Source organism: Oncorhynchus tshawytscha, linkage group LG08, assembly GCF_018296145.1.
Source record: "Oncorhynchus tshawytscha isolate Ot180627B linkage group LG08, Otsh_v2.0, whole genome shotgun sequence".
Classification (NCBI taxonomy): Eukaryota; Metazoa; Chordata; class Actinopteri; order Salmoniformes; family Salmonidae; genus Oncorhynchus; species Oncorhynchus tshawytscha.
In genome coordinates this window covers 45,570,121-45,583,978 of record NC_056436.1, presented here as the reverse complement: position 1 = coordinate 45,583,978, position 13,858 = coordinate 45,570,121, and positions in this window count along the sequence as shown.

Sequence of the window (13,858 nt, the reverse complement as noted above, 5' to 3'; positions counted from 1 at the left end):
AGTGCTCCTAATCTCCCTGTTAACCTTACCTACTGTGGAGAGTTACAGGGAGCCCAAGGGCAGAGAGAAAGGGTTGACAGCCATGATAAATTCAATTAACATAGAAAGGAACTAATGTACTTTAAAGCTTATTTCACATTTATAATTGGGAGATGTTGTGGGATTTCTTGATTTGGTTACAGGTATGGGAGTACAGCTCAAGGACAAAGGACATGGTGGCATTGATTGGGGATTAAATAGAAGACAGACACTCTGGCATTTGGTTCAGCCATGTTTACAGAGTACATGTGAGGGCGTCATACAATTTGCACCTGATTATACCGTACATGATCATTCATAAAAGCACTGCTCTTTGTTTGGAGTCAAAGACCATTATCCACCAGTGTTTTATCATATTTCACAAGTAAAATAGGTCTATAAGAATTCTTACATTCCAACTGTCATTATGATGACCGCAATGCACTCATTAGGCAATAAAGCATGAGAACCCAGGGATTATCGTAAAATAACTCCCGACTGAGGGCTGTTAGGCCAGAGGGAAAGCCAAGAGCCGGGGAACAGCCCTTAGGAGGGAGTTATCACATGATAATTCTCAGGTTCGAGGGCATTATTGCTTTTATTAAACAGTTGCCAACATATATAAAAGAAGATTAACTTTAATGAAAACGTGGTTATTTTAACCTTTCTGCGCAAGGAACCCGGTAGCGGGATGAAATTCGACAACATACGGTGATCGCTACATAAATAGTCATATTGAACATTCATGAAAATACAAGTGTCTCACATGTTTCGAAAGCCTAGAATCTTGCTAATCCAACTGCATTGTCAGATTTAAAAAAGGATTTACTGCGAAAGAATACGATGCGATTATCTGAGGATAGAGCCCCATAAAAAACAACTATTTCAACCAGCACAGGCATAACAAAATCACAAACTGCAATAAAATAAATAGTTTACCGTTGACGATCTTCCTCTGTTTGCAATCCCAATACTCATTGTTACACAATGAATGGTCTTTTGTTTGATAAAATCAATTTTTATAGCCTAACACGAAACATTTTGTGAACCACTTGTGTCGTGAATTCCGTCTCATTCCATTTTCAACGACACATTCGAGGTAAATACACACACAAAACGTGACTTTTCCAGTCAAGTTTGGTTGCATTGCAATGAACTGGTTTTGTTTGTAACACAACCAATCCTGATGGGTCATTTCGTGAAAAGTATTGACTGAAAGAAACTGATTTGAAGACAACAGGCAATGACATTATTGTGCACCAATGATTTGCCCGCTGTTTCGTTGATTGACTGTATTTTAACCCAATGACCACTGATCGTCTTGAAATCTAGCTGGGTAGATAGCCAATGAGCTGAGGGAAACGGCAATATGTAATGTTTATGTGTTGGAAGACCAACCCGTGTAGTAAACTTCGGCGTAAAGAGGTTCATTCGCCATTGACGATTCATACCGGAAGGAGCTACGCATGTTGTGCACAGCATTGTTTTGGTAAACGCGCATATTCAGCTGTTTATATATCAATCAGTATGGCGACTAAGTCAGGGAAAGCTAAATCTAAGTCTAGATATACAGATGTACACACAATTTTAGAAGAAATTGATTGAGGACGATCCATTTAGTGATTCCCAAATGGAGGAATATTTTTTGAACGGATAGGACATTGTTTTGGACTGGTAAGTTCTTATCATGCTAATGCCGTTGTTTGAAATTAATAATATAAAATATTATTTGTGAAATGAAATAGCCTATTTGAGGCTGTTGAATGGAGGGCAGGCCCACAACAATGGCCAAAGTGAAATGGAGACAGTAGATACAGCTGGTCTGTTGTAATATAATAATGACAGTAGATCTAGCTGGTCTGTCATAATATAATAGAGACAGTAGATCTAGCTGAAATGTCATAATATAAATGAGACAGTAGATCTAGCAGGTCTATAATAATATTCATGTGTGAAACTATTCTAACTGAACATTTTCTTTCACAGTGACACTGACTCCGAATGGGAGCACCCAGTGCCAAGGTGTCCATCCCCTACTGAAGCTGGTTCATCCAGCTCCTGCCACAAGTGGTGTTCATCTGCCCAAATGTATTTCTGCAGGCGTGGATGTGCTTTGGCACCTGGCATCAGTAGCATAATATTGTGAAGAGGACTGAGGGTCTTCCAAATATTGAAAGTGTTATTTTGTAAATGTATATATTTTTTTCATGTTTTTTCTAAAAAAAAAATTGGGGGGGGGTGTTAGAATACCATTTTGGTATTTTGTATATAGTTATTACATTCAAAATGTTTCACTTCACCAATTTGGCCATTTGGGTACATTTGGGCTACTTGTTTGGGACACCTGGGTGTCATGTAGCACACACATTTTGAAACTTTGCACAAGTACTGTTGCCCTCTTATATTTTTCACTGAAATTGTCCCCATCATCCTATCTGAATGTTTGTTTTATCTTGTTCATTTTAAAGATGATGATACAACAATAAAAATAAAAAACATATGTTTTTTTCATTGTATTATCTAAACCAGATCTATTGTGTTATATTCTCCTACATTCAATTCACATTTACACAAACTTCAGTGTTTTCTTTCAAATGGTACCAAGAATATGCATATCCTTGGTTCTGTGCCTGAGCTACAGGCAGTTAGATTTGGGTATGTCTTCAGGCGGAAATTGAAAAAAGTAGGGGGGTAGCTCTAAGAGGTTCAATGAGTAAATTAGTTTTATTTAATCCTTTCACCAGATGATATAGTCCGGTTAAAAACAGGTTGTTAGTTCTGAGGTTGATAACCAAACAAGCTGGCTGTTTATTCTATTTTCATGTTTCGACCCAGTCATTCATTCAATTAATCCAATGTTGTTATGCAAAAAAAAAACATTGTTATGTAGCTAGCAGAGGTTCAATGATGACGAGAGACAACTGAAAAAAAATATGATTTAATTAAATTATAAATAGGCAACATCCAGCTGATTGTCAAGTCTATAAGATGGTTATCGAGGATAGCTAGGCTGACATTACTTCTCCTTTGCTAACTAACTAGCCAACACTCAATCACATCAAGCAGCTGAAGTGACAGCAAACTACATCCATTTTCATTTGTTTTACCTTTGCTTCTATTGCCAATTAGTTGGATATATTCATTCTAATGATCCTTATAAATGAATTCACCTGGACCAGAGAAGCCTTCAGCCTCGGGATTGCAAAAAAAACTTCAACAGGTCAACTAGGCACACAGTGAGGCTCATTAACTTCCACTGTACCAAACAAAATGCTAGGCAATAAGCACGGGGAAATAATGTCTAGATTTTCCTGGGGAGATTGAGTTTATGAATGCTGGGCTGCGGGGCAGTGGACGCACATTGATACTTGGAATGTACAGTAATTATGGCATTTTACGTTATTGAATAACTAACGGTTATCAACCAATCAGCATCCAGGATCCAAAAGGTAATGTTTTATAATCAAATACAATTTTATTTGTCACATGCTTCGCAAACATCCATTTCATAATGACATATTTTTCACATGGTTCGTAAACAAAAGTTGTGGACTAACAGTGAAATGCTTACTTACAGGCCCTTCCCAACAACGCAGAAAGAAAGAAATAGAAAAGTAAAACACGTAACAATAAAAATACAATGATTAACAATAACTTGGCTATATAAAAGAGGTAGCAATACAGAGTCTACACTACATGCTCGTCGAATTGTCATTCCAAAATAATTGGCATTAATATGGAGTTAGTCCCCTCTTTGCTGGTATAAAAGCCTCCACTCTTCTGGGAGGGCTTTCCACTATATGTCGTAACATTGCTTCAAGAGCAGTAGTGAGGTCAGGCACAGATGTTGGGCGATTAGGTCTGGCTCGCAGTCGGTGTTCCAATTCATCCAAAAGCTGTTGGATGGGGTTGACGTCAGGGCTCTGTGCAAGCCAGTCAAGTTCTTCCAGACCGATCTCAACAAACTATCTGTATGGACCTCACTTTGTGCACAGGGGAGTTGTCAAGATGAAACATGAAAGAGTTTCCCAAAACTGTTGCCACAAAGTTGGAAGCACAGAATATGTCATTATATGCTATAGCATTAAGATTACCCTTCACTGGAACTAAGGGGCATCAACCAAACCCAGATGTGTCCGTCAGAATGCCAAATGGGGAAGCGTGATTCATCATTCCAGAGAACACGTTTCCACTGTTCCAGAGTCCAATGGCGGCGAGTATTAAACCACTCCAGCCGATGCTCGGCATTGCGCATGGCGATCATATGATTGGGTGCAGCTGCTCGACCATGGAAGCCCATTTCACGTCGAATAGTTCTCATGCTGAGGTCGCTTCCAGAGGCAGTTTGGAACTCGGTAGTGAGTGTTGCAAGCGATTTTTAAGCGCTACACGCTTCAGCACTCAGCAGGGGCGGCAGGGTAGCCTAGTGGTTAGAGTGTTGGACTAGTAACTGGAAAGTTACAAGTTCAAATCCCCGAGCTGACAAGGTACAAATCTGTCGTTCTGCCCCTGAAGAGGCAGTTAACCCACTGTTCCTAGGCCGTCATTGAAAATAAGAATTTGTTCTTAACTGACTTGCTTAGTTAAATAAAGGTAAATTAAAAAATGCACCTCATTCAGGTTGCATGGAAACTTAACTGACTTGCCTAGTAAAATGAAAATAAAATAAAGTCCCATTCTGTGAGCTTGTGCAGCCTACCACTTTGCGGCCGAGCCGGTTACTCCTAAATGTTTCCACTTCACAATAACAGCACTTACAGTTGACCGGGGCAGCTCTAGCAGGGCAGAGATTTTACGAACTGACTTGTTGGAAAGGTGGCAACCTATGACGGTGCCACGTTGAAGGTCACTGAGTTCTTCAGTAAGGCCATTCCACTGCCAATGTTTGTCTATGGAGATTGCATGACCATGTGCTCGATTTTAGACACCTGTCACCAACGGGTGTGGTGGCTGAAATAGCAGAATCCACTCATTTGAATGGGTGTCCACATACTTTTGAATGCATAGTATATATCGGTATAGTGCCTCTTTCCAATGCCTCCCAGCCCCTCCATCCCCCAAAATAAATGTCATTATTATAGAGTTATCTTTTTTTTAAACCGTCTCGCAATGCAATTGAAATTATTCATGTTCTCTCTGTCACCATCTTGCAGGTGAAAGGATGAGCCAATGAGGCAGAATAGCGCTTCATCACTGGCCAGGGAGAGAAGCCACCTTGCAGCACTCATCCTAGGGAGGATAAAGGGAGACTTGATTGTTTGTTGCCATCAGGGAGACGACGACAAGGTCAGTACACACTAACAAAGAAGAAAAATACGGACTTTGTTATCCAATTGCCATGATGGGGACCAAGTTTTGTGATTGCTGGTGGCTGGATACAGCTTAGATGCTGGAGGTGTAGTGCTCCACACGTGTGCTTCGGCATATGCAGTTGCCTGGTTCATAATACGATGAAAGCCTGCTGTGATTCTCCATATCCTCTTTAGAAAAACAATATTGCCTTCCCACCCTCTCTTCATCTTTCCCTTCTGTCTCAAGATGATCAATCATAATCAGCTAACTAAGTGAAAGCATTATAGCGTCAGATCATTTATCACTTATTATAGGATAGGGATGGGGCCCAATTGTCATTAAAGGTCCAGGAAAGGGTTAAATCCTGCTGCAGGAGGAAGCGCGTTTGCGGCGGATTCTGCAGCCAAAGTTCCAGCAAGGTTAAGTCCACACCCAGCAGGAAGTATTTGGATTTTAATTGCTTCCCCATAGATTGCCGCCACCGCACAGAGAAACTAGGTTAATTGCGAAAGATGAGAAAGCCACTGGTGACCTTGATTAATCATTGCCAAACACAGTTACTGCAGCGAGCCGCTGCCACATTCACTGTGTTTGCAGGTTATTCTGTCACTGACAAATAATGCTTGAGCAAGGGAAGACAGAATTCATGTGATACTGGGTTTGTTTTTTAGGGGCTACTTTGCTCAACCACAAAATATTGAATTAGCTTGTATTTTGCGTGCTAGTAGTGAATGACTGAGGACACAACATTTGAGCACCAAGTTTCAAATAGAGGCCATTCAGAGAGTGCAGTAAATGCTGGTGCAGATAAGTATAAATAAAATAGATTGCAATTGTATTTATCTATCTGTTACGGCTGCTCTGCTCCGAACACCACCAGAGTGATGTGATAAACGTGGACAACATTTTAACTACCAACATTAAATGTTTCCAGGTTTAAACTGCTGTTTAATATATATATACGTTTTTTCTCTCAGTGAACTGGACTATGGTTACTTGCAGAAATAAGGACTGTGGGAGATGGGATCAAGGCCACGACATTCCCCCGAGGGCCGATGCAATGGCGATAGCGTTTCACACAATATCTTGCCAAATTACATTGCTCAGTGAGAATAATGACACCTGTTTTAGAGGTGAAAATCCTGGGGCAATTTGATGGACTGCCAGGGTAAGGCAAGGACATGGTCAAATCATCTGTTTCATGACAGAAGTGTGGAATTATTTGGTTGTGTTACGTTGATTGATGGAAGGATCGGACCAAGGTGCAGTGTGGTAGGCGAACATCTTACTTTTATTCAAATGAACACCGAAAAACAACAAATTACAAAACGAACGTAAAGTTCTGCAGGCTACACAGCAACTATACAAAATCAAGATCCCACAAACTAAGGTGGGAAAAAGGCTGCCTAAGTATGATCCCCAATCAGAGACAACGATAGACAGCCTCTGATTGGGAACCATACCAGGCCAAACAAAGAAATAGGACAACTAGATTGCCCACCCTAGTCACACCCTGACCTAACCAAAATAGAGAATTAAAAGGATCTCTAAGTTCAGGGCGTGACAGGTTGAATACATTTGGAGGTGAGCCATGCAGCTTAAATGGGGGTTTAGTTTACAGTACACTCTTAAGGGCTAGGCGTCGGGCTAGCGGGACAACTTCCGGTGAAACTGTAGAGCGCGCAATTAAAATAAATAATCAGAAAAATTATGGGTATTAAACATATAGGTACATACACTGCATATTGGTTGAAAGCTTAAATTCTTGTTAAACTAACTACACTGTCCAATTTACAGTAGCTATTACAGCGAAAACATGCCATGCAATTGTTTTAGGACGACGCCCCACAAAATGTTTCATAAATAGCGATTAAATATTCACTTATTTGTCATCCAAAGGGTCCCAGCTATAACATGTTTTGTTCGATTTGTTAGATCAAATCCTTCTTTATATCCCAAAAAGTCAGTTTAGTTGGGACCATCAATTTGAGTAATCCACTCGTTCAACGTGCAGAGAAAATAATCTGAAAATCTACCCCTAAACTGTTTCAACAAGTCAAAATACATTTCTGTTTACTCATCAGATAAAATGTAATCAAACTATTACTACTTTCTGTATGTTCAATAGGAAACCGATTTTAGCAGGTGTGTCCTGTCTTCATGGCACGCGCAAACACTAATTTCCAAGACTGTGTCCCTGTACTAAAACTGATATTTCTTATTCGTTTTTGAAGTTACAAGCCTGACAACCTTGAACATAATGGGGCCTCGCCCTTTTTTATTTCACCTTTATTTAACCAGGTAAGCTAGTTGAGAACAAGTTCTCATTTACAACTGCGACCTGGCCAAGATAAAGCAAAGCAGTGCAACACAAACAACAAAGAGTTACACATGGAAAAAACAGCATTAAGTCAATAACACAATAGAAAAAAAGAAAGTCTATATACAGTGTGTGCAAATGGCGTGAGGAGGTAAGGCAATAAATAGGCCATAGTAGCGAAGTAATTACAATTTAGCAGATTAACACTGGAGTGATAGATGAGCAGATGATGCGCAAGTAGTGATACTGGTGTGCAAAAGAGCAGAAAAGTAAAGAAAAACAATATGGGGATGAGGTAGGTAGATTGGGTGGGCTATTTACAGATGGACTATGTACAGCTGTAGCGATCGGTTAGCTGAAGTTATAAAAAGTTAGTGAGGGAAATGTAAGTCTCCAGCTTCAGCGATTTTTGCAATTTGTTCCAGTCACTGACAGCAGAGAACTGAAAGGAAAGGCGGCCAAAGGAGGTGTTGGCTTTGGGGATGGCCAGTAATATACACCTGGAGTGCGTGCTCCAGCAGAAGTTTACAAAAAAAAAGGGTTCCAAGATGGTTCTTCGGCTGTCCCCATAACCCTTTTTGGTTCAAGGTAGAACCCTCTGTGGGAGGGGGTTCTACTAGCTAACAAATGGAATTGTTGTAAGATGGTCATACCACGGATCATTTAGCTATTTTATTGAATTTTAGGACCCATGTAGGTATATTATACTGAACAATAAACTGCCACTAATGTCCAAAGTTGTGGCATGTTGGGTTTATATTTTTGTTCAGTCCTTGTTTTTTTAAAGAAAAGCACATTTTTTTGTCCATTGGTAATGTTGTAAATTATTATTGTAGCTGGAAATGTCAGATTTGTTATGGAATATCTACATAGGCATACCGAGGCCCAACTGGCAGCTTCATTAAATATTACCGGCAAAACACCAGTCTCAACGTCAACAGTGAGAGGCGACTCCGGGATGCTTGCCTTCTAGGCAGAGTTGCAAAGAAAAATCCATAGCAAAGAAAAAGCCAATAAAAAGAAAACACACCTACTCATTTAAGGGTTTTTCTTTATTTTTCTTATTTTCTACATTAAAATTACGCAATAACACATATGGAATCATTCTGATTTTTTAAAAATCAAATCAAAACATATTTTATATTCATCAAAGTAGCCACCCTTTCCCTTGACAGCTTTGCACACTTGGTATTCTCTCAACCAGCTTCACCTGGAATGTTTTTCCAGCAGTCTTGAATGAGTTGTCACATATGCTGAGCGCTTGTTGGCTGCTTTTCCTTCACTCTGCGGTCCAACTCATCCCAAACTGTCTCAATTGGGTTGAGGTTGGGTGATTGTGGAGGTCAGGTCATCTAATGCAGCACTCCATCACTCTCCTTCTTTGTCAAGTAGCCCTTACACAGCCTGGAGGTATGTTGGGTCATTGTCCTGTTGAAAAACAAATGATAGTCCCACTTAGCGCAAACCAGATGGGATGCACAATGATGTGGTATCCATTCTGGTTACGTGTGCCTTGAATTCTAAATAAATCACAGACAGTGTCACCAGCAAAGCACCCCCACACCATCACACCTCCTCCTCCCTGCTTCACGGCGGGAACCACTTATGCAGAGGTCATCCGTTCACCTACTCTGCGTCTCACAAAGACACGGTGGTTGGAACCAAAAATCTCAAATTTGGACTCTTCAGACCAAAGGACAGATTTCCTGTCCATTGCTCATATTTCTTGGCCTAAGCAAGTATCTTCTTATTGGTGTCCTTTAGTAGTGGTTTCTTTGCAGCAATTTGACCATGAAGGCCTGATTCAGTCAGTTTCCTCTGAACAGTTGTTGTTGAGATGTGTCTGTTACTTGAACTCTGTGAAGCATTTATTTGGGCTGCAATTTCTGAGGCTGGTAACTCTTATTAAGTGATCCTCTGCTGCAGAGGTAACTCTTGGTCCTCATGAGAGCCAGTTTCAGTAGCACTTGATGGTTTATGGGACTGTACTTGTAGAAACTTTCAAAGTTCTAGAAATGTTCCGTATTCACTGACATTCATGTCTATAATGATGGACTGCTGTTTCTCTTTGCTTATTTGAACTGTTCTTGCCATACTATGGACTTGGTCTTTTAGCAAATAAAGCTATCTTCTCTATACCACCCCTGCCTTGTCACAACACAACTGATTGGCTCGAACACATTAAGAAGGGAAGAAATTCCACAAATTGACTTTTAACAAGGCACACCTGTTAATTGAAATGCAGTTCAGGTGACTACCTCAGGAAGCTGGTTGACAGAATGCCAAGAGTGTGCAAAGCTGTCATCAACGCAAAGGGTGTCTACTTTGAAGAATCTCAAATATGAAATATTTTTGGTTTTAATGTCTTCACTATTATTTTACAATGTAGAAAATAGTAAAAAAATAAGAAAAACCCTTGAATGAGTACGTGTGTCCAAACCTTTGACTCTTACTCTACATATTTAACCCCTTTTTATAATTTCCATACTTCCATTTGTTTTTTTTAACCAGTCCCAGGTTACCTTCAGACGATTCCCGTTACACTTGTGTGGATCGTAAAAGCAAAACGGAGAACATTATTGTGGCATCATATTAGTTTGTAGCCAAAACCGTTTGGATGCTACAGATGTTTTCGTGAAAAGACAGATTTTTGGATGTCTCCTGGTCTGACAAACAGTGCTCTAGCTTTCCACCGCAGATGCGGAAGGCGGATGTGGTAGATTGAGACGCAGCATGTACAGAAAACATATCTGTTGCTTAAACATACACTTTTGTTGGTGATTGTTTTATTATTTTATTATTACGGGTGCATTAGTTGACTCTTGAGGACTAATGTTGAATTGCCCATATCTCCTTGCAAGGTTGCAGATGTCCTATTGTCTCAAACTAATTAAATTGCATTGCTTCTTTTTAATTCAAGGTTCGAATAAAAGTAAGTTGACCAGTCTTGAGGACTACTTGCTATATCTGCAAGTGAATATATACATGCACAGTGTCTAAATTAAACACAACAGAAACTACATACCATAGCATATGCTTTTAAGTGGATTGTTTCCCACCTTATGAATGAATATCAAAACGTTTATGTATGTGAATATTGATGAACGCACCCAAACATGGAGACATATCATGATACTTCATGCACATATTCATAATAAATGCATGGGGAGATGGCAGTGCCGCAACCATGCTGCTGTTACAAATCATCAGTGAAAATAAATAATGTAACAAGTCAATAATTTAGATAAGTTCTATTCGAGCAGCAACCCATAGAGAAGATGGGTATTGTGTGTGCTATATTTATACCTACATAACAGGGTCCCTGGCCCAGATCCATAATGCATCCTTGATTTTGGAGAAGTAGTGCAAAAATAGCTGAAGACAATGAATAAAATACGTAGAAATAAAACAATATAAGAAATCCACATTCCTCCATAATAATAGTACTGGTTTTTACTTTACTGTGTGGTAGATAAATTACTAGGTATTTGGAAAGAAATGGCATGGGAATTACATTGTAATAACATATAGATAACATGTTTGTTTCTTAATGATTCATTCAAACAAGCAGCAGTATATTTTTTACTATTTCATCGTCTTCTTCAATGGCAGGTTTTTGGCATACAATATTCTCAGGCATTAGTTTGGGTGCTGGTGTGCTGGGATTCACTAAAGGTTATCACTGTCCAAGTTGACGACAAATACAACTTGAGATCTTTCAGCTCCCCTTCTTGTAGAAGCTGGCATCAATTGTACAGTGCTGGTCTACCATTAACTGACAGATTTACTTCACTGTGAATGTCTGTTCCCGCTCTCATCCTCACTTCCCGAACCCTGACTGTCAAGAAAGTAGCTAATTGGGTGTATGATGATATCAATGGAAATGGTGATATAACAGAGAGAGGAGGAATACTAAAAAGATGTAGACCTACTCACTCTCTATGAACAACAAACATTCACACGCAGGCACAGAGAGATAGGAACTGCTGTGCGCCATCACCATCAATCTTTGGGGTGCCATAACCTCATGGGAAATCATTAGTAGTTTGACTTCCATTGCACATGAAGCTAGTGCTGTTTAAATGGCATAGTTCTCCCTTCATTGGAGTTGTCACGAATCGGACCGAACAGGGTATTGGAAAGCTTTTACCCATACAATCATGCCAGATCAGCGATCAAGTTGAGGAAGGATTTTTAAGTCATTAGGATGGGTGCGGCATATAGCTGATGGGCCCAACTAAAGCAGAGTTGGCGAGAACACGAGAGCACACTTCTAAGTGATTTGATCTGGGTTGGGTAGGAGCCAGCTACCTGTGCAACCAATCCTTCTGGATGTTTATGAACTTGCCTCCCAACTGTCATTGAGGGAGATACAGATTTACAATAGCCTCATCAGTACTGAAGCTATGTTTTATCTATCCCCCTGGGGTACCTGCTTGGCCCTCTGATCACCTGTCTTTCATGTGTTCACTTACTTGCATCATCACCTCCATCTATTATCAGAGTTGTTGTATGGAGGCACTGATGAGTTATGAAGAGACATTAGCTAGTGCCTTGGTCCAATGTTGTATGGGTAGACACATGGTTAACAATATCATTTTCTCATCATTTAGACGGTCTTCTTTTTTTATGTGGTGTGGGCAGCAGGGGAATATTGTCAAACAGACCTAATGCAGTGTCATCAGAGAGAACAGTTGCGTCATACATTATCAACACTCTTGTGAAGCCTCTAACTCTGGAAAACCTGTGGGTCCTGGTTAACATTTCAACATGACCTACATTGTACCTGTTTGTCTCAGACCATCTATCATAGACTATCCTAATGCTCCAAATCTGATTCACTGTGATTGATATGCTGTACAGTATTCATGAGAGAAAGAGAGTAGAGTAGAACATTTATCATTGGCTAAATATATAGCAAAATCATGAAATGTGATGATCAGCAAAACATTTCATTTTCCAAAGTAACAGCTCATCAACCTTTGTTTTTTCCCTATGTGGACTCGACTCATTTGTCTGCTGTCTGCTGACTCATTTAAAATTTGGAAAAAGGGAAGAATCCTCGGTGAGGTTAATTTCATAGCAGAGGAATGTTAAGAAAGATAGGTTTGAAAGGGTGACACCATTTACCACTGACACCCCAAGTTGAATATCACTGCGGATAGCAGCTCATAATTGCAATTCGGGTCACAGAGGAAATCATCCTTTGCCCAAGAGTACATCCTATCAAACTTGGCAAAAGAGAGCAAAAATGAGATCCCGAGGTCTGGCTGTTACCCAACACTATAGAGTTCCAGAAAATTTACTTGAGGTGAAATGTGAGAGAAGGATTTTGAATAATTTTTCCCTGGATAGCATAAGCTTTATTCAGTTTTTATATGTTAAGGTCAAATTTGATAAATTGAAAGTTACTGGAAATGACTTTATATTGCTGGAAAAGGTATAACAGAGTTTCAGAATTACTTTGCAGTTTTTATTTTCTGTAGCATGTTGTTGACCTTTTTATTTGTTTGACACTGTGAATTCCCTCTAGAATCTAGACCATGTATTCCTTATTAGGATTCCCATTAGTTGATGCCTTAGCAACCGCGTGTCTTCCTGGATATACAAGTTGACGACTTCTTAATATGGATACCGTGCTAGTATTTAAAGTACAGGTGCTGGGAACATAATAAAACCATTCAAATATAAAGTACCAGTCAAAGGTTTGGACGCACCTACTCAGTCAAGGGTTTTTCTTTATTTGTACTATTTTTTACATTGTAGAATAATAGTGAAGACATCAAAACTATAAAATAACACATGGAATCATGTACTAACCACAAAAGTGTTATTCTAATCAAAATATATTTGCTATGATGACAGCTTTGCCCACTCTTGGCATTATCTCAACCAGCTTCATGAGGAATGCTTTTCCAACAGTCTTGAAGGAGTTCACACATATACAGACATATATAATGATACAATTACCAATACATTCATGGGAAAAGAGGATGTCTGGGTTTGAATGGAACTTTGCTACTGAAAGAAAGTCACAAAATAATAGAACCATAATGAGTTTGCTTTTTTCTATTTGAATTTTCCAGTCTGTTCATTGTTACTGATTCAGACTCATCATAGCAACGATCAGTGAAGTACGGGTCCTCCATCTCCTTTAAGAGACGGAAAGATGAGTCATGTCCTTTCATTTACAATCACGGAAAGGAGATGGTCCCTCCAAGATCTTAG